Source organism: Anolis carolinensis, chromosome 2, assembly GCF_035594765.1.
Source record: "Anolis carolinensis isolate JA03-04 chromosome 2, rAnoCar3.1.pri, whole genome shotgun sequence".
Taxonomy (NCBI): domain Eukaryota; kingdom Metazoa; phylum Chordata; class Lepidosauria; order Squamata; family Dactyloidae; genus Anolis; species Anolis carolinensis.
Window position 1 is genome coordinate 36300966 of NC_085842.1, and position 26251 is coordinate 36327216.

The 26251-nt window shown below is 39.7% G+C and overlaps 1 protein-coding gene across 2 annotated transcripts in view; it reads right to left on the reverse strand.

The window, feature by feature from the left end:
- Positions 1-26251, reverse strand: part of cfap20dc (CFAP20 domain containing) — a 294908-nt gene that overhangs the window by 226112 nt on the left and 42545 nt on the right. Inside the window, exon 1 of one of the 2 annotated variants that reach the window (XM_008105414.3) lies at positions 8788-8867. The exons of the other annotated variant lie outside the window; for it this stretch is intronic. The gene's annotated coding sequence lies outside the window, so the exon portion shown is untranslated. Of the gene's footprint in view, positions 1-8787; positions 8868-26251 lie in introns of those variants that run through there. 2 annotated transcript variants of the gene reach the window in all.

Genomic DNA, 26251 nt, shown 5'->3' on the forward strand with positions numbered 1-26251 from the left:
CCATGGAAGTAACAGGCTCAGAAGTAAAAAAACAAAAACCCAGACTCCACCAAAAAGTCCCCCTCCTCATCCTCAGAGACTTCACAGGCCTCAACAATCACATGTTCTCAATCCTAGAAAATCCTGTGATAGGTTTGCTTTAGGACAGGCATGGACAAACTTGGGCCCTCCAGATGTTTTGGACTTCAACTCCCACAATTCAGGGAGCCTTTGTGCCTATTAAGCATACTTCCAGGGGAGGTAAGTCACTTGTTGGAGGAAAGCTTGAAAATGGACAGTCCAGGGACACTTGAGATATCAAGGGCTACAAAACACTATTGGAGATGCCTTTTGTTCATTATTGAGCTGTATCAGGCTAGCCAAACTTGTACCCTTGATGAGAGGCTACAAAACAAAACAGTAAAGGAGAGAATATGCCAATATATTGCAAGAGAGCTGAACAATGTTCCTAAAGCCAGGTTACCCAGGTAGCTTTTGCTACTCAAATGCCACCCGCCAGAGAGCGTTGGAGGAGCTCAATACCTGCTAGGTTGAAAGCTCAATATGTGCTGAAGCAAACTTATGTGCAAATGAATTGGGTGAGCAAATCCATCACACAGGAACTGACTAGAAATAACATCCTGTGTGCACTTCGCCAAAGGTCAGCGCACTGGACCAAAGCCAATAGATTAATGCAGAAGCAACACAAATAATGAAATGCAGATAGGAGCAAATCAGGATGTCATCTGCAGAACTGCCTTGCCAAAACTGCTGAAACAAGGAATATCTAAGAAGAAATGCGGGGTGAGTGAAGAATACAGAAGACTGTTGCTATCTAAAGTTTACCCAGTCAATAGATAAAAAAAGCAGATATAAAACATCCCATTGACTTTCAATTAAAATTCCTTACACAGGTAAAATACTACAAACCAACTAAAACAGAAATGTGCTGCAATATTTCTCAGAGATGCTCAGGCAGTTTTTCAAACACAGAGGATTCCAGATGTGCAGGGCAGCCTTCTCTGCGTCCTGTGAAGGAGTGCATTAGCCTATGGTGCTGTTATTCTAACTCTTTCCAACATACTGTGTCCCTAAGGTAAACCCAACATAGGGTTTTCTTGGCAAAATTTATTCAAAGGTGGTTTCCCTTTGCTTTCCTCTGAGGTCGAGAAAAATGACTTGCCCAAGATCACACCCTGGATTTCCATGGCGGAGTGGAGATTTGAAAGAAGTTTCCAGACTTCTGATCCAATGTTCACTGACTCTGATGATAGCTTACAGACCATAATTATTTATTGCATACTTCTGCATCAACAGTTTGTGTTAGTTTTTTTAATGCTGCTACCTTTTCCTGTCCAATGACACAAAAATAAAACTAACATATTCTGGGGTACTTTTAAAACCAGCAAGCACTATTTGACATATGCATTTTGTGGACACCAGCCAATATGTATTCTTAAGACTAAGGCCCACCTACGCTGCCATATACAGTAGAGTCTCACTTATCCAACATAAACGGGCTGGCAGAACGTTGGATAAGTGAATATGTTGGATAATAAGGAGAGATTAAGGAGAAGCCTATTAAACATCAAATTAGGTTATGATTTTACAAATTAAGCACCAAAACATCATGCTAGACAACAAATTTGACAGAAAAAGTAGTTCAATATGCAGTAATGCTATATAGTAATTACTGTATTTACGAATTTAGCACCAAAATATCATGATGTATTGAAAACATTGACTACAAAAATGTGTTGGATAATCCAGAACGTTGGATAAGTGAATGTTGGATAAGTGAGACTCTACTGTAATGATATAATCCAGTTTAATGCAGTTAATCTGCAGTCTGAAATTGCATTCTATGGCAGTGTAGGTGGGACCTGAGTGAGCTTGTTCACATTACATTCCTATAACACTATGATTCTGAGATTACTGTCATGAGTGCTTCCTATGGAATAATGGAGGTTTTGACTGGGAAATGAGCTCCCTGGCTGAGATTTCCAAGTGCCTATCCAGAACTGAAAATCCCAGGATAGGATGTAGAGATGGCAGTTAAAGTGGAATGATACTGCTATAACTCTACATCTGAAAAGGCCCAGTGCCTAGTAGGCTATTGTAAAGATGGCCAGGCATCAGTAGAGTGATTAGAACCATTGTTGGTGTGAAATAAGCATGAAATATTCAGCTGTATGCCATTCTGTTTTAGTGAGCCTGAGCAACTCCATCCTCACAATAGTTGATGTCCACCTATGGCCTGTGTTGTTTGTTGAACTCTGTCATTTGTGTTGTTGTTCTAGAAATGAGGTATTTGCCAACAATCAGAAGTTACAGCTATATACAGTGACAGATCCTGAGGAACATCATTAAGAAGTCCTTAGAACATTCTGTGCTGGTCACAAAAACCTCAGGTGAGGATTGCTATGTATGCATTTTACATTGCTTGTACACAATTTGTCTAACTCTGAAGTTCTATTAAATTCTGGTGCTAGAAGGAAAAATTATTTCAGCCACTGCTGTGATTAGGATGAACTGAAAGCAGGACTGGGATAGGTAGGTCATTTAGCCAATAAAATTTGTTTGCCTTCCTGCTCAGTTTCAGGGCCCATCCTAGCTTTGTGTCCAACCTGGGAGGATACAGCAGGCCTTGATATTTTAGTCTTGCCCAACACCATCAGCAGTGAATTATCACCCTCCAGCAGAGCTCTGAAAAAGCAGGCCCTGTCTTCAGGTCAGACGATGACAGTGCTGTCTGTCAACTGAAGTAGACTTCTCTATTTTGACATTCCCTCATCCTTTTCACAAGTATTTAATAGACTGCTGCTTGTGATAAGTAAACCATTCCATGCTTTTAAAAAAAGTCATGCTCGTGTTATCAGCCATAGCCCAGCAAAGTGGGAAGCAGTAAGCACCAAGACTACAATGAAGCTTTTCACTGACTGGAGGATAATCGCTCATGCATGCCAGGTGCAGAGTATGTACATCGCTGAGCTCACTTGTTTAAAGGAAGCCTCAAAGAAATCCATATCTCTCCAGCATTTTTTTATGCTGCATAGCAATTAAAGTTCTGTAGTTCATGCCTTGCAAGGAAATGTCATCCATGTCACTGTGAGACTGAAGTACATAATTATTCAGATCAAGTGAGAACTAAGGTGTCTGCTTTTGGAGACTAGGGCTTAATGTTAGAGTTAGATAAAGAGATATTTAGAAGGTAAGCTTGAGTCACCATTAATCACCAAGCCAGAAAATCTTCACAGTCACAGTTCAGGACAAAATCTGAAGAATTGTGAAGATGCAATAATTGGACTGAAGCTACACTGAAGTCATTGTCTGGATCAGACAGCAGTTGAAAATTTCATATTCCATCTCTGAGAGTAAGATGAAGCAGGCAAGACATTCTAAAATGAGAAAAATCTGATATTAAGTTGATAAACCATACACTGATGGTAACATGGCCAAAGAGGTGGAGCCTTCTGGGCAATTTCAAATGGCCAAATTGGCCCCAAAGCCTGGGGGTCCCCTACCCTAAACTACAGAAAATATGCTCATAGATCATCAAACGACCCAAAATATTTGACCCAGTTCAGCCTCCTGACCCAAAACAGGATACAACCCAGGGGATGGCAAAAACAGAACCACTTGGGCACTTTGCCACTGTGGGATGAAGCAGTTCATAAACACCCCAGCTTATAAGCATTCTTGTCAAGACCAGCTATCCCCATCCCCTAATACAATACATACTAGGGATGGGATCTATAGTTTTCAAAGGGCAAGGGCCCAGAATGAATTGCCAAGGCGCCCTTCCCTACACACAACCCTGCCCAGCAGCAGCCCCACTCCAAAGCCCCTGCACGTGGACATTGTTCATGTTCAGTTTGAGCCAGTTCGCAACAAATTTCCAAAACCTCAATGGAGATCTCATGGTCTTTCCCTTTCCTCTCTCTTCCCCAACACGCTACATTATATCTCCAAACCCCATCTACTATGTATCCCTTTCTCCTTTCCCTTTATTTCTTATTGCAGTAGAGTCTCACTTATCCAACGTTCTGGATTATCCAACGCACTTTTGTAGTCAATGTTTTCAATACATCGTGATATTTTGGTGTTAAATTCGTAAATACAGTAAGTACTACATAGCATTACTGCACATTGAACTACTTTTTCAGTCAAATTTGTTGTATAACATGATGTTTTGGTGCTTAATTTGTAAAATCATAACCTAATTTGATGTTTAATAGGCTTTTCCTTAATGTCTCCTTATTATCCAACATATTCGCTTATCCAACATTCTGCCTGCCTATTTATGTTGGATAAGTGAGACTCTATTGTATTTTTCCTACTGCAGACCTGCAAATGTGCGTACCAGCAGAGGAGATAAAATATAAAAGAACAAGGCGAATAACCCTTTCCATTTCGTACTCAGCCATGGCGAAACTCTCTCCCTTCATCCTCTCTTCTGCTCTTTCCCTACAAACCTACACCAAGCAACACTTTAACTCTTTTCATATTATTATTATTATTATTATTATTATTATTATTATTATTATTAGTGACACAAAGACATAGTATGACACAGCAAACGAGATATATATATGCTGGATCACAAAATCGCAATTCCCAAGTGTTTAGGACTGTGTTGATGTATTTTTGGATTATTATTATTATTATTATTATTATTATCTCTATAAAATGAAGGCAAGTGTACATGAAATCATGAATTCCAATAACCTCTCTTGAGCAACTCCAGATACCGTATTCCATGCCCTGTGTCGGGTTGAACTGGATGGCCCTTGTGGTCTCTTCCAACTCTGTGATTCTATTCTATTCTATGTGATTCTGTGTTGGGTTGAAAATCCACTTATCCTCCAATTATAGTGGGAATCACAACTAAACTCAGAAAGAATGGGAAAATCCAAAAGTGAGTTGGGTAGCTGATGATATCACACTTGCTAATCAACAATTCCCGGGGCTTTGATCCTGTTAGCACTGGGACCTCTACACTACTGCTGACATAAAATGATGCATTCCCCGCATACAGTTAGAGGTTGTCTGAATAAGAATATAATGACTATAACAGCTGCTTAGCAGACACACAGAAAACTGTCTGAGCTTTTAATTTAACTGCTAAAGCTAAGGATAGGTTGCCCCGATAGAGCAGTAAACTATGATGAACTGTCAGCTTTCCTGGATGTTCTCATTACTGTCACACTCAGAAGGGAAAAGATTGTGTGAAAGTACTTCTTCATCTTTGCAGTGAATGGAGAAAAAAAAAGATTAAGAATGCCTCCCCTTTTCTTTTCCAGGTGAACCTTACTAAACACTGGGGCTGGAGATGGTACTTTTCGTTGAATGCAAAAAAGAGTATAGCTGTCCCAGACAAATATGGACTATTTCTGGAGGCTGACGTATCCATATTATGATCTACAACATTCCTTCTGCTGAACAAAAAATGTCAGCTTCCGTCATGACTGGGAAAGTTGTCAGTTCAGTTCAAATCAAGCTCTGAAGAGCCTGGGAAGGTGATAATGGACCTGGAGGAGTGAAAACTTCTCAAACAATCTTGGGATTTTATCACACAAGGGAGAAAAATTGGCATTGCAGCTGGACTGTTACATTTAGTGAAAATTCCTATGTCATGACACCATGCATATCTTGCTGCTGGTCTACCTGCTCCTCATGATTATCCTGTCCCTCACTACTGACATGAATAACTTGCAATCATGCAATGTTTCCATTACCTTCCTTGATGCTATGGGTTCATTATGCTTTTGTGTCACCATATTGGCAATAAAGTGGTGTCAGGGGACAAGCTTTTCTTTCCCTCACCCCTTCAACTATTTCAAAGTTGTCTGTTTTCTGTTAATTTTATATTTTATAGTTTACCTTTTAGTTTTTCAAAGCAGAAATTGTGAAACTGCTGTAAAATAATTTTAAAAATATATTAAAATTACCAAACAGCGGAAGTGCAGAAAAGTGGGATTACAAGAATACATGGAAGTCAACAATGGAACATGAATTGTCCAATTGGTTCAATTTCACAATTGAATAAAAGTGCAACATGGAAGGTGCTCAAGCTATATTCTTCTTCATTCACACAGTCATTTCAGATTTCGTGACCTCATGGACCAGTCCACGCCAGAGCTCCCTGTCGTTGCCGCCCCCAGTTCCCTCAAGGTCAAGCCAGTCACTTCAAGGATACCATCCATCCATCTCGCCCTTGGTCAGCCTCTCTTCCTTTTTCCTTCCATTTTCCCCAGCATCATGATCTTTTCCAAGCTTTCCTGTCTTCTCATGATGTGGCCAAAATACTTCATCTTTGCCTCTAATATCCTCCCCTCCAGTGAGCAGCCGGGCATTATTTCCTGGAGGATGGACTGGCTGGATCTTCTTGTGGTCCAAGGCACTCTCAGAATTTTTCTCCAACACCAAAGTTCAAAAGCATCTATCTTCCTTCACTCCTCCTTCCTTATGGCCTAGCTCTGGCAACCATAGGTTACTATGGGGAATACCATTGATTTAACTATGCGGGCCTTCGTTGAGAGTGTGATGTCTCTGCTTTTCACTATTTTATCGTGGTTGGCCATTGCTCTCCTCCCAAGAAGTAGACGTCTTCAGATTTGCTGGCTGCAGTCTACGTCTGCAGTGATCTTCGTGCCTAGAACTATAAAGTCTGTCACTGCCACCATATTTTCTCCCTCTATTTGCCAGTTATCAATCAGCCTGGTTGCCATAATCTTGGTTTTCTTGATGTTTAACTGCAGCCCGGCTTTTGCGCTTTCTTGGTGATAAGGCTCCTCAGCTCCTCCTCACTTTCAGCCATCAGAGAGGTATCATCTGCACACCTAAGGTTGTTAATGTTTCTTCCAGCAATTTTAAGTCCAGCCTTGGATTTGTCAAGCCCCGCACGCCGCATGATGTGTTCTGCTTACAAGTTGAATAGGTAGGGCAATAGTATACAGCCCTGCCATACTCCTTTCCCAATCTTGAACCAGTCTGTTGTTCCGTGGTCTGTTTTTACTGTGGCTACTTGGTCTTTATACAGATTTCTCAGGAGACAGACAAGGTGACTTGGTATCCCCATACCACCAAGCACATGCCACAGTTTATTATGATCCACACAGTCGAAGGCTTTAGAATAGTCAATAAAGCAGAAATAGATGTTTTTCTGAAACTCCCTGGCTTCCTCCATTATCCAGCGGATATTGGCAATTTGGTCTGTCGTTCCTCTGCCTTTTCTGAACCCAGCTTGGACATCTGGCAACTCTCGCTCCATGTATTGCTGGAGTCTGCCTTGCGGGATCTTGATCATTACCTTACTGGCATGGGAAATAAATGCCACTGTACGGAAGTTTGAGCATTCTTCAGCATTTCCCTTTTTGGGTATGGGAATATAAATTGATTTTTTTCCCAATCTGATGGATATGTATCCATTATCCAAGATATGGATTGGCTACTGTGGAGTGGAATAGTGACTTCATACAATAAAGTCATTACACTTTTAAAAAAAAGTTGCTCATATCCAGTTCTCCATCATCCTAAAACTCTGTGGAATTATTTTCAAGGTCACAGGATAAGTCACACTGTGATCTCTCCACATTTATAATACAACATATAGCCAAGTCTAAAACCATATAACCAATATTGACTGCAGCTATTACAGCCATCATTTACATGAGGATATGTGGGTTAAAGGGTTGGGTTAAATGACTAAGAACTAGATTTTCTCTCTCTCTTCCAGTAGGGAAGAAGAGCCAAAATAAATCCCAACTAATATAAAAAATTATATTGTTAAGGGAGATCTGAAGGGATCTTGCTAAGAGACTATTACAGTAGAGTCTCACTTATCCAACATAAATGGGCTGGCAGAACGTTGGATAAGTGAATATGTTGGATAATAAGAAGAAATTAAGGAAAAGCCTATTACACATCAAATTAGGTTATGATTTTACAAATTAAGCACCAAAACATCATGTTTAACAACAAATTTGACAGAAAAAGTAATTCAATACGCAGTAATGCTATGTAGTAATTACTGTATTTACGAATTTAGCACCAAAACATCACGATGTATTGAAAACATTGACTACAAAAATGCGTTAGATAATCCAGAACGTTGGATAACCAAGTGTTGGATAAGTGAGACTCTACTGTATTATTAATATTACAGGTTGAGCATTCCCTTATCCAGAATTCCAAAATCTGAAATATACCAAAATCCAAAATATGGATGGTTGTGACCTTTTCTTTTTGGAGATTCAATGTACACAAATTTTGTTTCACGCACAAAATTATTTTTAAAAATTGTGTATAATTCAGGCTATGTGTAGGAGGATGTATATGAAATGTAAAAAAACTTAATGTCCAAGATATCTCAAATATGTAAGTATGCCAAAATCTGAAAAAAAACAACCCAAAAACCAAAATACAAAACACATGGATTTGGTACTTAACCTGAAATATTATTTGCTAATTTATAACCCAGCTTTTCTTTAGACTGGTCTCAAGGCAGCTTATAAAAGTTAAAACAGATATAGCTAAAATGTTTACATCACCCCAAAGTCTAAAATATAATTAAACTTTAATCAAATTAAAATCAATTGAAAATAAACCATAACAAGCAGAACATCACACTACATGAAAGACCCCTAAGCAGTCAGTTCTCAAAAGCCCAAACAAATTGTTCTTCACCTGCCTTTGAAAAGATAGCAAGGAGGGTGCCAGTCTAGCTTCTCAAGAAACAAGTTCCAAAGTTGGGAGAAACTACAGAAACTCCCTTCTCATGTGTTCCCACAAGATGTATCTACATACCTACAAGCCCAATGAGAAACAGTCTGCAAAGCATAGTGCCAGGCACTTTTCAAAGAAAATCCTAAAGATGTAGGAAGTGCTGGTGCCATTAGCTGATCAGTAATAACAAGAATGATGAGCAGCATTCTGGCTCTGATGATGGAAAGGTGTTCAACACCCCAGGGTTCTTTTGAGCCATTAGTACTACATTTTTGAAAAGTCCAAAAAATCCTGAAGCTCTGACATTGTGCAAAGTTTAAACAGCATTCTGCTCATTACTACTCTAATTTTATCATGCTGCTGTTAATTAACTAAATGCAGTGCTCTCCATTCCTCCTGGCTCCTATTCCACTGAAACCAAAATGAAAGTTAACATTAGGAGGAAGGGAGGTGGTTTTAATTCTAATTAATGTTCACACCACACAAAGGGATTAAAGGTGATTTTTCTAAAAAAGGAGAGGGGACTCAGGTAGTGTAGGAGGAATAGGAAAAGGGTTCCCAGATTAGAGGTCTATTAGAAAAGCCTATTCAATGAAGCATTTTCTATATCTCCCCATCTCCCGTTTGCTAGTAGTGCAATTGGGTCTTAGACATTAGGGTTTCCTGCATGCCTTTATCCTATATCTATTGTCTTTAGAACTTTCTTCTTTGCTCACTCATGCATTTGTAATATATGGTGATGAATGTATCAATGTATAGAAAGAAACAATACAATTTGACCAGAAAAACTTCCAGGTGTGTCTGCAACCTCATAAGATTTTTCTCTCAGCTCATTTGGGCTTCTCCTTGACTTGAAACTCTCCTTTAGGTAGTCTTGGCAATTAAGGTTTTTCTGTTTTACATGTAATTTTGAATGCAGCCATTAAGATATTCTTTAGTTATGGAATTTGTATAAAGTAAGACTCCCATATCTGTGGGTGATAGTTGTCAGGATTTGGAAATTACCTGACATTATCTAAATGAGAGCAGAGTTGGTCTAACCACCTGTAAAAGAGTTAAGCCATTATAATTAGGGTGTGGTGGTTAATGCAATGGGAGTAGTATATAGGTTGTAGTTATGCTGAGTACGTTTGATGAGGATTGATGAGGGACAGATGGTTTGAAGACTGTGTTGGAGAATTGCTGCTGTGAGGAAGAAGAAGCTGTAAAGTTTGTATATTTTGTATATACTTTGTATACTGCTGCAACAAACGAGAAATAAAAGCCTTCCTCTTATTTGGGAAAGAACAAAAGTCTCTGCGTGTTTTGTTATTCAAGGAGAAGACCATTACAACTGTGCTTTTTTGATACATGGTTCCTTAATCAGAACTAATAGAGTCACTTCCTCAAGATCAGGAGTTTTATAACCGCATAGAACCCCTGACACCTGTAACAAATCTGGCTGCCATATTTTGAACTAATTGGAATTAACCGAACTTGGAACATAGTTAGCCCAATGAAAAGTGCATGCAGAAGTCCAACCTTGAAGTGGTCAGCATATGTAACACCATCTTTAGGTCCTCCAAATCTAGAAAGGGGTGCAGCTGGCGTATCAGAGAGACGGATCCAGGAGCACTCCCAAGCTGCGAACACAGTCTTTCAGGGGGATTTTACCCTAACTGGTTGACACACCTTAATTCCCATATTAGAACACTTGATGGCAATCACCTCTGTTTGTCTAGATTCAGTTTCAATTTGTTTTTCTCATCCAGTCCATGATCTCCTCCAGGCATTAATTTAGAGGAGACATGATAGCTGAGACTGTTTTTGAAGGCATCGAGAAATATATTTGGGTGTCATCAGCATACTGATAACACTCGCCCCATGCCTACGGATTGAAGGAATGGTCAAGAAGATGGAAAACAGTAACATACAAATGATTTTTTTTTTTAAGGAATGCCATTGAAGTCTGGTACTGCTCAATAATAAACCAAAAGTTGCAGTCTTAAAGCCTTGATTGTCACATTTAATTGGGTGATCTCTCTAAGCAGTTTCATGTCAATATTAAAAAGCATTGGGGATAGAATGGCACCTTGTGAGATGCCATGTAACAGCTCCATTTTTGAGGAGCAGCTATCCCTAAGCATCATCATTTGAAACCTGCCTAAGAGGTATTATTGGGACCACCTCAGCACAGTGCCTCTGAATCCCAGTCCCTTCAGATATTCCAGAAGGATATCATGGTTAATGTTATCAAAAGCCACTGAGAGATCTAAAAGCATCAAAAGGGATATATACCCCTTGTCAGTGTTAAGATGGAGATCATCAGCTAAGATGACCATAGGAGTCTCAAGTCCTTATCCTGCTCTAAAGCCAGTGTGCAAAGGGTCAAGGAAGTGTGCATCATTCAAGATTGCCTGGAGTTAGAGGGCAACTATCTTCTCAATCACCTTGTCTGAAGAAAAAAGGCTAGGGACTGGTTTGCAATTATTAAGGTCCAGGGGATCCAGGAGAGCCTTTTCAGAACTACTGCTTCTTTTAAACAAGATGTGAAGTTCCCCTCCCTGAGAGATGCATTAATAAATTATTTTATTTGGGATTGAATTGCATCTCCTCCCAGACAGACAGCCAGGAGGGGCAGGGATATAAAAAGCAGGTTGCTCTCCTTACTTGCACCAGCAGCTTGTCAACATAAACAGTACTCACCAATTGAAACTGAACCAGTGTAATCCCACTCACAAAGTTGCTAGACACATCATTGTTGGCCTTTGCTCCAATGACAGCGTCTAAGTCAGCTCTTAGTTGAAGTACCCTTTTCCTTTTCCAGAGAAGAGAGTAACACCCAGGGAATTTACCCTTTATCCATCAAAGTTATTCTAATTGAAGCTTTTTTAGCCTATGAATAGACTTCCTCCAGATATGGTGGGCTTCAACATGACCATTGGTGGGTAGGGATGACAGGAGTGACAATACAGTACAACTGGCGGATACAAATTGGGGAAGGCTGCCATAATCCAGGGGTGGGCAATTTACAGGGGGTTGTTATATGTTTTTCAGGCTGTATGGACATGTTCCAGAAGTATTCTCTCCTGACGTTTCGCCCACATCTATGGCAGGAATCCTCAGAGGTTGTGAGGTATTTACAGGGGATTCGGCGACCAGATTGTTTCTTCATAAAAGGGCTATACTTTTGCTGATTTTTTTTAAAAATGGAATTAATACTGTTTGCTAAAAATGCCACTTACTTTCCATAATTCCAATTTAATTCCTGATTTTAGATGGGTTTATCATAGACCTAAAACATCCACAGGGGGAGATTTTCAAAACTGGGTAGGCAATAGCCATTTCTATCCCTCCCCCAATAAATTGGGAGTCCTGGAGGTTTCATATATGGATCTTCTCTTGCTCCTATTCTAATTCCAGTTATTACCCCATATCCCCAGATAGACAATTAGTCAGATCTAGCAGGACTCCTTTCCAAACTGGTGGGAGAACTTTGATTAGCTTTCTGTCAAACCGAGCATTTAGTTGGAATGAGTTGTTATCCAGTCTTGGTCAGCAGCTTTGTTGTGTTTACCATATCATTTTCCAACTGTAAGAGGCTGTTTTTCAGTGGCACCAACACTCTCAGCATCCTTGGTGCAAACATTTGTTTTCCTGAATTGCTTGCATTCTTTCCAAGATGAGGGCTCCCCACTATGTGAGCTCAGAAGATGAAATGGTGAGAAATGGGCACAGCTTCCTTTTGAATGGCACATCTGAGGACAGAATTGATTTTCTTTCTCCGATCCCCCTCCCCACTTCATTTTTACAGATCACATCCCTTCTTGGACCTTCAAGAAAACACATCCTTTCACCACAGGCCTCCAAATAACAAAAGGGCTTGGATTGCAAGAGAACAAAGCTTTCAGAAATTTATAATAGCCAACATTTTTCTTCTCTGGAGCATTTTTCACATAAATGATATCCTACTGCAGAAATATATTTAAGTGGGATAGGTTTTTTTTTTACTTTATTTAATGTGTGGGTAATGACTCTCAGGACCTTCTATAGCGTTGAAGACGGGGAAGGTCTTTTAAAGTTTATCTTTTCTATTCATATATTGCAAATAGGACTAAAATCACTGGAATTCCATTGTCAGCCATAATGCAAGTAAGTAACTTTATTCTTATACCTCGCCACCATCTCCCGACAGAGACTCGGGGCGGCTAACAAAACAAGTACAATAGTTAAAACACATTACAGTAAAGAAACCCATAATAAAATCGACACTATAAAACAATACATTACAATGATCATAAAACTCATTTAAAAGCATAAAATGAGTAAAGACATAGTAAAATGGAATGAACCACCAGGTTAATGGAGGGGGGTAGTATGGAGGGGACATTTGAACTAAAGTGCAGTAATATAGTTATAAAGTGCTGTGGGACAACCGACAAGATGGAAAAAATTTTAATCGTTTACAGGGGATGCAAATTTGCATTATTCTATAGAGCAATACTTCTATTCAGAAATAAGTCCTCTTGAGTCCCAATAAGTGTGCAAATGATTTTATCATTACATTATGCATACAGTACGACCCCCATATTCATGGGGGATACGTTCCAAGACCCCTGTGGATACCTAAAACTTTTGATAATAGCGAATCCTATATTTTGACTATACTAGGACCAGAAGACTATCACTGATGGACCCAGAGAACCCCAGAAACACTTTCAGGAAGCATTTTTTGGAATATGGGAAAGAAACTCCCCTTCCTAGAGACGTATGATTGACCCCTTACTTGCTGGCCTTTTGATCTAAAATTGTCTTGTGGAGCCAGGCCTTCCCAGATGAATTATAATAGGGAACTACCCTACTTTCAGGGTGGATTGGGCTATTTTAGTTTGGGTCTGTGTCGGGCAAGGCCTGTAGACTAGACAAGCTTGAGGCTCTAGGTTTATGTACAATTCACCTATGTTAGGCCAATCAATAAGATCTTGGCACTATAGGACTTTTATCAACATGAATAGAGACACCTTGCCATCAAGAGAGAAAACACCCCCCATCTGCCTCCCCAAGAACCTCATACCACAGTTTACACCCCCCACAAAGACCTGGGCTGCATTCCTGTGTCTAAACAATATCCAGAGGACTCCTTATTTGTGATGAACTGGGAATCTCTGGGAGGGCATAAAAATGGGAGTGGACTTTATGCGGAGGGAATCGGGAGGTGGGTGGAGGAGAGGGATGGTAACTAGAACCTTATAGGTCCTTTTTAACTTGTGGAATTGTGCAATATAATAATTCTAATTCAGACAGCACCTTAAACACTCTGACTCAGAGACTACCTCAGCCCTGTTGGCTTGTTGCAAACTACCTTTTATGTTTAATGTTTTAACTGTTTACTAATATTAGATCTATTAGGAAACATGTCCTAAATGTTTGATGTTGTTTATTTTATTGTTTATGAATGGATCTTTTTGTTACATTTTACCATGTATGTATGGCATTGAAGTTTGCCATTATAATATTGTAAACTGCTTTGAGTCCCCCCCCAGGGGTGAGAAAAGCAGTATATAAATGCACTAAATAAATAAATATATGCCAGCTAGCGGCCGGTAATATCTACCTCTTAAATGCTATATTGGACCTGGCAATGTGACATGGCCTAATGAAAATGGAGTCTTTTTAGGATCTTGGACAATCTGTTTTATGAATAACCTCAGTGGCCTGAAGTTGCAAGGCCATTAAATGCTAATTAAGGTGGCCAATTGCAACATTCACACCTGCCTCAAGCAGACAAGCATTCTTTCTCCCCCCTTGGAATTTCTACAGATATATAAATCCCAATTGCCTAGTTTCCAACAGATCTCACAACCTCTGAGAATGCCTGCCATACATGCAGGTGAAACGTCAGGAGAAAATGCTTCTTGAACATGGCCATACAGCAACCCAGTGATTCCAGCCATAAAAGCCTTTGACAACACAGCAGTATCACTGTTTGGGAGTCTGGAAAAAAAAATACACGTGTTGTCAAAGGCTTTCATAGCCAAAGTCACTGGATTACTGTAGGTTTTCGGGCTGTATGGCCATGTTCCAGAAGCATTCTCTCCTGACGTTTTGCCCACATCTATGACAGGCATCCTCAGAGGTTGAGGTCTGTTGGAGACTGGAGACGAACCTATAGCCCGAAAAACCTACAGCAATAAAAAAAAACACTGCTTTCTCAAAATGTTAATCCCCCCCCCCCCCGCCCACATTAGTGTTTCTTTGTATTTACTCTTTTATTTTTCAGTGATTGGTTTGGGAGGGGCGCCAAAATACTGTTTGCTTATACTTGAAAATTACCTAGGGCCAGCCCTGGCTCTAGCTTATCCCAATATAGTTTCACTTCTTTGGTTGTTGCTAATTGCTGATGACTCCACAACTACTATTTCAATTTCCTCTCTTTCAAGAAAAGCAAAGTTGTTCAGCAGACATGTTTGTCCACAATTTCAAGACTAATGGGATTTTTCTTTCTCCCACTCTGTTCCTGCAAAAAAGCAATGAAGACCTTTCTGTGTTGCTTTCATTATATCCCCCTCATTATTAGTCTTCAACTCCTTGAATAATAGATTCAGCAGCAAAAAAGATAAGAACATGAATAAGAATCTTGGGGACCTTGAAGGAGCCACTGTCTTGACCTTTGCACACTCCAGTGACCCCAGCTTTGAAATTGGTAAAAAAACCCAAAAAAAAAAGGACCTTTGCAAAAAGTCACATACTGTCTCTGAGCAGCACGTACTCAGATGAAAAAGAAATTGCCAAATAAATAACGGAATGTGAAGAAATGCAGTCCCAGCAGAAATGTGGAAATTGGGGACGGCACTTGTGATTGCTTTTAATAAATTGTTTAAATGTGTGTTGTGTTTCTTTAGGTTTACTTGCAACGGCTGTGAGAAAGGTTCAGTCCTGTAAATTTCTCTTTCTTTCTTTCTTTCTTTCTTTCTTTCTTTCTTTCTTTCTTTCTTTCTTTCTTTCTTTCTTTCTTTCTTTCTTCTTTTGAAAAGGAGAAGAAAAAGAACCCAGCAAAAATGATGGATTTTGGTTATTCTTATTTAAAACAAGCTGACTTGAATCCTCAATATATTATAATAGCTTGCAAATTCCTTATTGCTTTGTATGCATCTGCAATGACCTTTTGTAGTCTCTTTGTCATTCATGCCTGATATAAACCAACATCGCATAGAACAAAAACGGGTTGTGCGGGGCGAGAAATGCGGAGGAGGGAGAATCTCATACATTTTGCCTGTAATTATTCTGTTGGCATGGCATGACCTGCTGATTCCATCCTTATTGAGATGAATATGAGCAGTTAGTGGAGCAAGGTTCTGCGAATGCATTAAATCTTGAGGCCTCAATCAATCATTTATTTTCCTCTGGCAGTTCTATGCGATCGCCCGGAAGGCAGGATGTGCTATACACTCTTACAAGGTACGGAGAAAGAGAACAAGGGATAGAAAACTCTTTCCTCCAAGGCTCCTTCTTCCAGGCATCCTGCATTTGATTTGATTTTCATTGACTGTTGTCCGCCTTTGTGGACTTCACAGAAGGCATCAACATCTCTACCCAATAGGGAGGAATACAAAGGCAGTTAGAATTGGATTGGAATTGAATTGGAAGCCCTGCCTGCAGTTCTATCACCCCTGGGATAAATGCTTCCGCATATGACTAAGCTATGCTAATATAATCCACATTCTCTCCCCTCCCGGTTCTTCCCACTCAGTCTTTTGAACCTATCAATTATTCAGGAATATTTGAGCTTAGAAGTATGAGCTCTTGGATTTCATTTCTGTCTTTGAACAAAAGGTGGAAATTACTGACTCATGGGAAGGTGCTTCTTCAGAGAGGCCAGGATAAGGTTGGGCAACTTTAGTAGATGTGAGATTAATTTTCTGCTCATCGGGCAATCTGGGGGGCGGGGGGGGGGAGGCATATGAATTCCCCTAAATTTTCAAAAATGCAAAATAAGTAGTCAGAAGTCCCCCTCTGGTGTGGATATTAATGTAGGGGGCTTTGTGGATAGAGTTGCCTAGTGTTTATTGCAATTGTATAGAGAGTTATTTTTAGATATCCCAGAAACTTCTGCTCATGTTATATTGCATGTGTAGCCCCTGAAGAAGGCTATAAAAATCTAAATGCATTGAAGTTTTTATAATACAAGATAGCTGAAAACTTGTTTTAAGAATAAGACACCACCATCAATATTGAGATTGGTTAAGTGTTGATTATCCAAGTTATTATTTATTCAGTGTATCTACTCCACATGTTGACTGGATGAAAGAGAGACCTACAAGAGCCCTGACCACCAACTGCCCTGCTAAGCTCCATTAGGATACTCACTTGAGTAGAAAAACAGGTTTTAAGTAACAGCGGGGTTGTTTTGGTCCTATACTCAAACATGATCCTGTGCAGGTTAGATCAGATTTGTTTCAGTTCTTCTGGAATATTAAACTATGGCAGTATCCCAGAGAGACTACACAGACAACATCATGTAACAATGTAAGTTTCAGAACCCTCTCCAGATTCATGTCTTCTCCTCCTGGAGATCCATCCATCATGGTTTTTTGAAGAGGCTGGTCTCTGAAGAACTGGGTAGGTTAGAAAACATAGCCTCTCATCCCTGGAACAGCATGAACCAAGGAGAAAGACAAGCCCTTTGTGAGCTGTCTTCAGATCCTTCTATTGTTGACAAGGAAGCACATAAATGAGGGGCCATTGTAGGACAGAATACTATCAACTATAAAGAGGAAATACTTCAACAGCTAGCAGACAGATCAGTTTACAGCCAATGTAAGGGACAATCTTTTAGAAGGCATTACAAGAGTTATTAAAAATTATGGTAGATGGTCTTAAGTTGGGTTACATAACAGAAAAGTAAGAAATGTTTTGTTACAACCCAATCCTTTTATGTTACATATAGTCAGCCTTTGATATTTTTTTATCTGAGAAAACACATTTCTAGGAATTCCTAAGTCTTCCAGCATGATTCTATGGTCAACATCTACTAGAAGCTGCCCACACAGTTATATTGGAGAAACTACAGATTCCTCAAGATATGTTATTTTTTTAGAAATTTCTATGTTCTCCAGCATGATTAGCAGACATTGACAATACGGTCATATTGGAGAACTTAAGCCTAGAGACAACATTTTGAATAAAAGCATGAATAATATAGACAAAGGTGGAGGTGTCACAACCATGCCTGCTATATGAAAAGTTCAATCCAAACAACCAACAGAAAGGAGTAACCCAGCCAAAGTCAACAGTCCAAATGCCAAGAAGACAGATATAAGAGTTCTTGAAAGTCAACCCGGGATGTCTATAAGTTATGTCTGAAGTCAGAAGCATGAGATACAAACAACCGAGATGCATGAGCCAATGGCAAGATGCAAACTTCAAGAAGACAAAGTTAATATTCATTTGAAGCCAAGGTGGAAAAGCAACAGTCGTGTCCAATATCAGAAATTGATGGATGTTGTACTCAAGTTGGAAAACATTATCCGCAGTGTGAGAGTGCCGGTACTGCTTAGAGTTATACCTCTGAGTCAGGATCTCAGCTGCTGCCTAAGTAATTAGCATTTTTAAGAGACTGCAAAGTCCTTGTTGTTGTTTATTCATTCAGTCTCTCTTCTGACTCTTTGTGGCCTCATGACCAGCCCACGCCAGTGCCACCCCCAGCTCCTTCAAGATCAAGCCAGTCACTTCAAGGATATCATCCATCCATCTCGCCCTTGGTCGGCCTCTCTTCCTTTTTCCTTCCATTTTCCCCAGCATCATGATCTTTTCCAAGCTTTCCTGTCTTCTCATTATGTGACCAAAGTACTTCATCTTTGCCACTCATATCCTTCCCTCCAGTGAGAAGCCGGGCACTATTTCCTGGCGTATGGACTGGTTGGATCTTCTTGCGGTCCAAGGCACTCTCGGAATTTTCCTCAACACCAAAGTTCAAAAGTGTCTATCTTACTTCACTCAGCCTTCTTTCAACTCTCACATCCATAGGTTACTATGGGGAATATCATTGCTTTCACTATGCGGACCTTCATTGCCAGTATGATGTCTCTGCTCTTCACTATTTTGTCAAGGTTGGCCATTGCTCCCCTCTCAAGAAGTAAACATCTTCTAATTTCCTGGCTGCAGTCTGCGTCTGCAGTAATCTTTGTGCCTAGAAATACAAAGTCTGTCACTGCCTCCACGTTTTCTCCCTCTATTTGCCAATTATCAATCAGTCTGGTTGCCATAATCTTGGTTTTCTTGATGTTTAACTGCAATCCAGGTTTTGCATTTTCTTGGTTATAAGGCTCCTCAGCTCCTCCTTGCTTTCAGCCATCAGAGTGGTATCATCTGCATATCTAAGGTTGTTAATGTTTCTTCCAACAATTTTAACTCCAGCCTTGGATTCATCAAGCCCCGCAAGTCACATGATGTGTTCTGCATACAAGTTGAATAAGTAAGGTGAGAGTATATAGCTCTGATGTACTTCTTTCTTAATCTAGAACCAGTCTTTTGTTTCATGTTCTGTTCTTACTGTTACTACTTGTTTGTTATAGAGATTTTTCAGGAGATAGACAAGGTGACTTGGGATCCACATACCACCTAGAACCTGCCACAATTTATTATAATCCACACAGTCGAAAGCTTTAGAATAGCCAATAAAACAGAAATAGATGTTTTTCTGAAACTCCTTGGCTTTCTCCATTATCCAGCGGATATTGACATTTGGTCTCTGGTTCCTCTGCCTTTTCTAAACCCAGCTTGGACATCTGGCAACTCTCGCTTCATGTATTGCTGGAGTCTACCTTGCGGGATCTTGAGCATTACCTTACTGGCATGGGAAATAAGTGCCACTGAACGAAAATTTGAGCATTCTTTAGCATTTCTCTTTTTTTGTATGGGGATATAAATTGATTTTTTTTTACAATCTGATGGCCATTCTTGTGTTTTCCATATTTGCTGGCATATGACATGCATCCCCTTGACAACATCATCTTTCAAGGTTCTAAACAGTTCAGCTGGGATCTGTCTCCTGCTGCCTTGTTATTAGCAATGCTTATTAAGGCCCATTCAGCCTCACTCCTCAGGATGTCTGGTTCTAATTCACTCACCACACCATCAAAGCTATCCTTGATATTATCTTTCTTATACAGATCTTCTCTATAGTCTCGCAACCTTCTCTTGATTCCTTCAGGTCCTTGCCATCTTTGTTTTTGATCATGCCCATTTTTGCCTGAAATTAATGTTTCCAATTTCTGAAGCCCTTACAGAAAACTAATTCAAATTTGAATATATATATATATATATATATATATATATATATATATATATATATCAAAGAAGTGGCCATGGGATTCCCATGGCTCCAGAGATTGCGAATTTGGATATGAAGTGTTTTGAAAGAAAAATCACCTCTCCAATAGGAAATTCAATAAAAAATTGGTATTCAGGGTAAGCTTTTTGGATATTTTTTTCTATATTTGAAGAGGTAATGTAGATGATCTCAGATAATTTTGCACGGCAATTAATTCTATAAACATAAGTGCATGGTTTGATTTTCACCGGAAGTTAGTTTTCTGCACCTGACAGTAAAAAAGGCAGAAGACCATCTCATTGCTTTCCATACAAGCAACCAACAGATGCTACACCTATCTAAGATTCAGCAGCTCTCATCCTAGAACATTGAGATGTAATCTACCCTCTGGCCACTTTTTCAGTTTAAAATGCAATTGTTTTATGGGGAAGAATTTTAAAAGGGATCCTGTATCTAATCCAAACAAGTTATTTAAAGGAGATATCCATAACCTGTAGCAGCCAAAAGACTAAATAAAGCAACTGAAAAAAATAAACATTCTTGACTGTCCTCTTTCCCCCAGTTATATCACCAAAGGGGCTATAGGGATTGATTAAAGACATTGATATATAGTTTCAAATATTGCAAATTTTAAGGAAAAATCAAGATAGCTTTTTAAAGGACTATGTATCAGAGATTTTGTGATGAATACTATTATTATTATTTTATTATGACACAGCAAACAAGATAGATATGCTGGATTTCATATCACAAAATCACAAGTCGAACACTTCCCAAGTGTCTAGGACTGTGTGATGTATTTTCGGATGATGTGTGCAGATCCCAGTAGGGTGGCCTTTTGCAGTTGGCAGATCGTGATTTTGTCAATGTCTATTGTTTCCAAATGCCGGCTGAGATCTTTTGGCACGGCACCCAATGTGCCCATCACCACCGGGACCACCTGCAATGGTTTCTGCCAGAGTCTTTGAAGTTCAATCTTGAGGTCCTGATAGCGGTTGAGTTTTTCCTGTTGTTTTTCGCCAATGCGACTGTCACCTGGGATGGCAACATCAATGATCCAAACCTTTTTCTTTTCCACAACTGTGATGTCTGGTGTGTTGTGTTCCAGAACTTTGTCAGTCTGGATTCAGAAGTCCCACAGTATCTTTGTGTGCTCATTTTCCAAAACTTTTGCAGGTTTGTGATCCCACCAGTTCTTTGCTGCTGGGAGGTGGTACTTGAGGCATAAGTTCCAATGAATCATTTGGGCCACATGGTTGTGCCTCTGTTTGTAGTCTGTCTGTGCGATTTTCTTACAGCAGCTGAGGATGTGATCAATGGTTTCGTCGGTTTCCTTGCACAGTCTGCATTTTGGGTCATCAGCTGATTTTCGATCTTGGCCTTAATTGCATTTGTTCTGATGGCTTGCTCCTGGGCTGCAAGGATCGGGCCTTCTGTCTCCTTCTTCAGGGTCCCATTCGTGAGCCAGAGCCAGGTCTTCTCCTTATCAGCTTTTCCTTCAATTTTGTCAAGGAACTTTCCATGCAATGTTTTGTTGTGCCAGCTGTCAGCTCTAGTTTGTAGTGTGGTTTTCTTGTACTGATTTTTTGTCTGCTGTGCTTTGAGGAGTTTCTGTTTTTTGACTTCAATCAAACCAGGTTCTTCACTTTGCTTTACATATTCTGCCAGGGCATGTTCTTCTTCTTTGACTGCTTGTTTTACTTGTAAGAGTCCTCTGCCCCCTGATCTTCTAGGCAGATATAGCCGGTCAACATCACTGCGAGGGTGCAGTGAATGATGAATGGTCATGAGTTTTCTTGTTTTTCTGTCCAAATTGTCCAGTTCCACCTGTGTCCAATTTATAATACCAGCAGTATATCTTATGACAGGTATGGCCCAGGTGTTTATGGCCTTGATGGTGTTGCCTCCATTGAGCTTGCTTTTGAGAATTTTTCTGACCCTTTGTGTGTATTCTTTGCTGACCACATGTTCATGCTTGATGTTGTCCAGCTGTAGTATGCCCAGATATTTATAGACCTCTGGCTGGTGACACTTTATTGTTTTGCCATTAGGCATATTTATGCCCTCACTTTCAATAATTTTTCCTTTCTTCATTGCCACTGTCGAACATTTGTCCAAACCAAACTCCATGCTGATATCAGTGCTAAAAATTCGGATTTTTATTATTATTATTATTATTATTATTATTATTATTATTATTATTATTATTATTATTATGTTTATTTATATCCTGCTTTTTCGGTGAGTAATTTCTGTTATATATTTCTATGTTACTCCCACCCCGAACATCTATCCTCTACATTACCCCACTTCCATATGTCCCTGCCCGCAGTGGAGTACCCCTCTGTCCCTCTCACTCCAGGTTTTATCTTTGTGTTTACGCGGCCTGCCCTTGTTTTATTGTTTTCTGATTTCTTGATGTAATGCCTATTATCATTTATTGTATTTTTTAATGGTGCTATGATATGTTGTTTTTATATCTTATTATGTTGTATTGCTCTGGGCATGGCCCCATGTTAGCCGCCCCGAGTCCCCATTGGGGAGATGGTGGCGGGGTATAAATAAAGTTTTATTATTATTATTATTATTTTTCTCTCCATATGGGTTTGGGGGCAATAAGCACTCTATTTCTCTCCCCATTTTGTTGGTACTGAAACCATCTCCCCCTGCTGCATCTCCTCCTGCCCTGTATAACTCCCATGGCTGCACCATGAATCTGGGGACTCCCTCCCTCCTTCCTATATGGGCAAGCTAACAGCTGGCAAATAAAAATCTTATATAAAACAGGCAGATAGATGTTAAAAGCAAGGTTAAAAACAAGATTTGGCGAACATGCAACGCTTTGCCACATATATGAAGTTTTGTGTGCTAGAAAAGATACATAATAATAATGAAAAAACCCTGTTGAGAAAAGAAGCAGATTGACACTGGGCTGACTTAATGAACAGCTCGACTTCTGTCTGTTATGATAAAGGCACTCAGTTTCAGGAAAGACCTGCTGTACATTATTTCTCAGCAGATCGTAGCAGACATCCTTGAAGGTTGTCTCACCACTGTCTATCTACTAGGGTTGTCCAAATATTCGTTATGTTTCTCGTTTCGTAATTATTTCGGATTGTTCTCGTTTTTTGAAACGAGTATTGAAACATTTTCTCTGGGCGCAACTGGCAATGTAATTCGAACCATCGTTGGCCCATTCTCTAATTGTTTCTTAAAATTTTCATTAATTTTTTTCCTTCCAAATTTTTTTTAAAATATTTTTTAAAAATTATTTTTTATTTTTATTTTTTTTGTTTCTGCAACGTAACATGAATGGGAGCCTAGCGCAGCCTAACATGGCCGCTCCCTGGCCAATCACAGTCTTCCACGATGGCTGCCAAAGGTGGGGGCTAGAGTCCTCCGTGTCCACGAGGAGGAACTCTATAAAAATCCCCAACCGCAGCCGACCCAAGCCATTCTGGGTTGGGATACCGAGGAGAGAGGGTGTTTGGCGCGCGCTGGGAAGCTGCTGCTTGCTTGTTTGGGGGAGAGAGGGCTAACTGGGGGTAGAGTGTTTCTGTTGTTGCTGGTTCGATATTGTGTTTTTTTGGGGGGAAATTGGCTGGGGGCTTGGGGCAGAGTCCTTGCTGTGGCTGGCTTTAGGGAACTTTTTTTTTTCAAAGGACATCTGCGTCCCTGCTAGTGCTGAGCTTGGGGTGCTTTCCATCTACTCCTGAGGGAGACCTTTTGCCTTTCTGTTTTCTTTTTTGGAATTTAGCAATCACCACATCAGCCCTTCTTTGCAATCCTGAAAGGGGGGGGGGACTTGAAAATAATAGTTTCCAAAGGACGTCTGCATTCCTGCAAGTGCATTGCTTCCCTCCCGCTCCATTTGTAATCCCAAGCCCCCGGGCTGAGTGTTATTGCAGCAATCACAAAGACACACATTGTTTTCAAACCTAAAGGGTACATTGGAAGAAATAGTTTCCAAAGGACATGGGGCACCCGCCAAGGCATTGCTTCCCTCACGCTCCATTTCTATTCCCAAGCCTTGGGCTGAGTTTTATTTCTGCAATCACAAAGTCAGACATTGATTTGATTCAATAGAGGGTCCACAGCAATTTATAGTTTCCAAAGGACGTTGCCAATCCTGTCAAGGCATTGCTTGGCGTGTGCTGCATTTCTAATCCAAAGTCTACACAAGTAGAAGAGGGACTTTTACAGTGATAAGAACCCAATTGAACAGGAAATAAGACTTTCAAACCAGGAACAGGTTTCTTCAAATATTGAAAAATAGTGTATTATAAAAAGTTATGAAAATTCGCCAAAAATCATAGGAGACAGGAAACATTCTGCAATTTGTTGAGCAAAGAGTGTGGAATGTGTTCTCCCACTGTACCAAATTTGATGAGAATATCTCAAGAAATGAGGGTGGGAGACCCCCAGAAAAGTCCCCCCCAGTTTCCTGTTTTTTGGCGATTGCGCATGCACGTCCACCATTTTAGAAACATTTTAGAAACATTACGAATTTTCGGAAATATCTGAAAATTTTGGGTGAAAAATTAAGAAATAATTTCTATATCGAAGAGCCGGCACCCCCTACTTTAGAAACGAGAATTGAAACATTTTTTCCATCGATCGGACAAGCCTACTATCTATCCTTGCTTCTTGTTAACCATCTGCTGAAATTGTATAAAATAATAAGTTAGATGCCTAGCCCTGGTTTTATTGTTTAATAGTCCAAGTTATGGAGAGGGAATTTTTTTTTTTTTGCCATTTCCAGATATTTCTGCTGTTGATATATTAAATAATATTTATATGCTTTTAGCATTAAGTATTGTTAATGTAATTTACATATTATGAATGTAACTTGATGTCCTCTTAAATCTTAACTTATTAATATCTGTTTATAGTGTAATCTTGAAGAAGGTGTTTCTATACAGCATGTAGGCTGAAACATACTGTTCTTTTTACAGAGCAGAATACTCCTTAAAACTTTTTAATAGAATAAATTATATACTATCAATAAATAGATGAAGATTTGTTTCTTCCTTTGCTTGTGTATTGTAAGATGTGCTTTTCAGTATTTGCATTTGCTTCATAGACTGAATCAATTATCTTGTAGGGTTGTCTCCCCTTTTTGCTATTGCCTTCTACTTTGCAGAGCACATGGTCCTAGAAATTATATTTATTCCAAGGCAACAAGGACGAGTAATGATCAGTTTGGAGGTTTATGTTGATAACATGTTGAGTCAATTCTTATTATAAGTTCTGTTGATTCAACAGAACTTTTATATTTATTTATTTATTTACAGTATTTATATTCCACTCTTCTCACCCTGAAGCGGACACAATGCACATATATATGGCAAACATTCAATGCCATTAGACATATGACATATAGGCAGACACAGAGGCAATTCAACATTTTCCAGCTTCCGGCTTCCGGCTTCATGAGAGTATGCTCGATTCTTGCCACAGGGGGAGCTGCAACTTCATCATCTACTTGTGACACCGAGTCCTTGATGGAGTACTTCCTCATTCCTTTCCACACACTGCTGGAAGTTTTTATGGTGTAGTAAATTAGTTAAATTAGCCCCCCCTCATAAAGCAGTATCTAAATTTTCTACTCGATAGAGGCAACTGTCTTTCGAGCTGCTTAGGTCAACAGTGAGCTAGACTATTAATGGTCGGGAGCTTAATCCAACCCAGGTTTCGATCTCATGACCTCTCAGTCAGTAGTGATTTCTTGCAGCTGGCTCCTAATCAGCTGATAGGTGTGATTGATTTATATTTGGGCCTAAGACATATCTCTTTTGGTATTTCCACTGAGCTCAATAGAACTTACTAAGACTTTTGAATAGAAATAGGGATTACAGATTGCACTATAAAGGCCTTGTAAGACTACAGTTCCCAGGATTCCAAAATATTGAACCATGGAGGTTAAAATGAAGTCAAATAGCATTAATTTTACAGTGAAGATACAGTCGTAGAGCACTGAAATCCTCCAAAGATAGAGGACTACAAATAGCAGTGAGGTCACTTCCAGTCAAACATGACTTTCTTGGTGCTACCAATTCCATGCAGACGTGTAACAGAGAGGATTATACAAAGCCTGAGCCAGTCCTTTTGAATGCTGCTATTACAAACTTTACGAGGCAGTTCAAAGCATTCAGGATTTCTACTGCGACCACAAACAGAAAGGCTGCCTTACCACTGGTGGCATGAATAATGCAACTACTCTAAAAGCAGCAG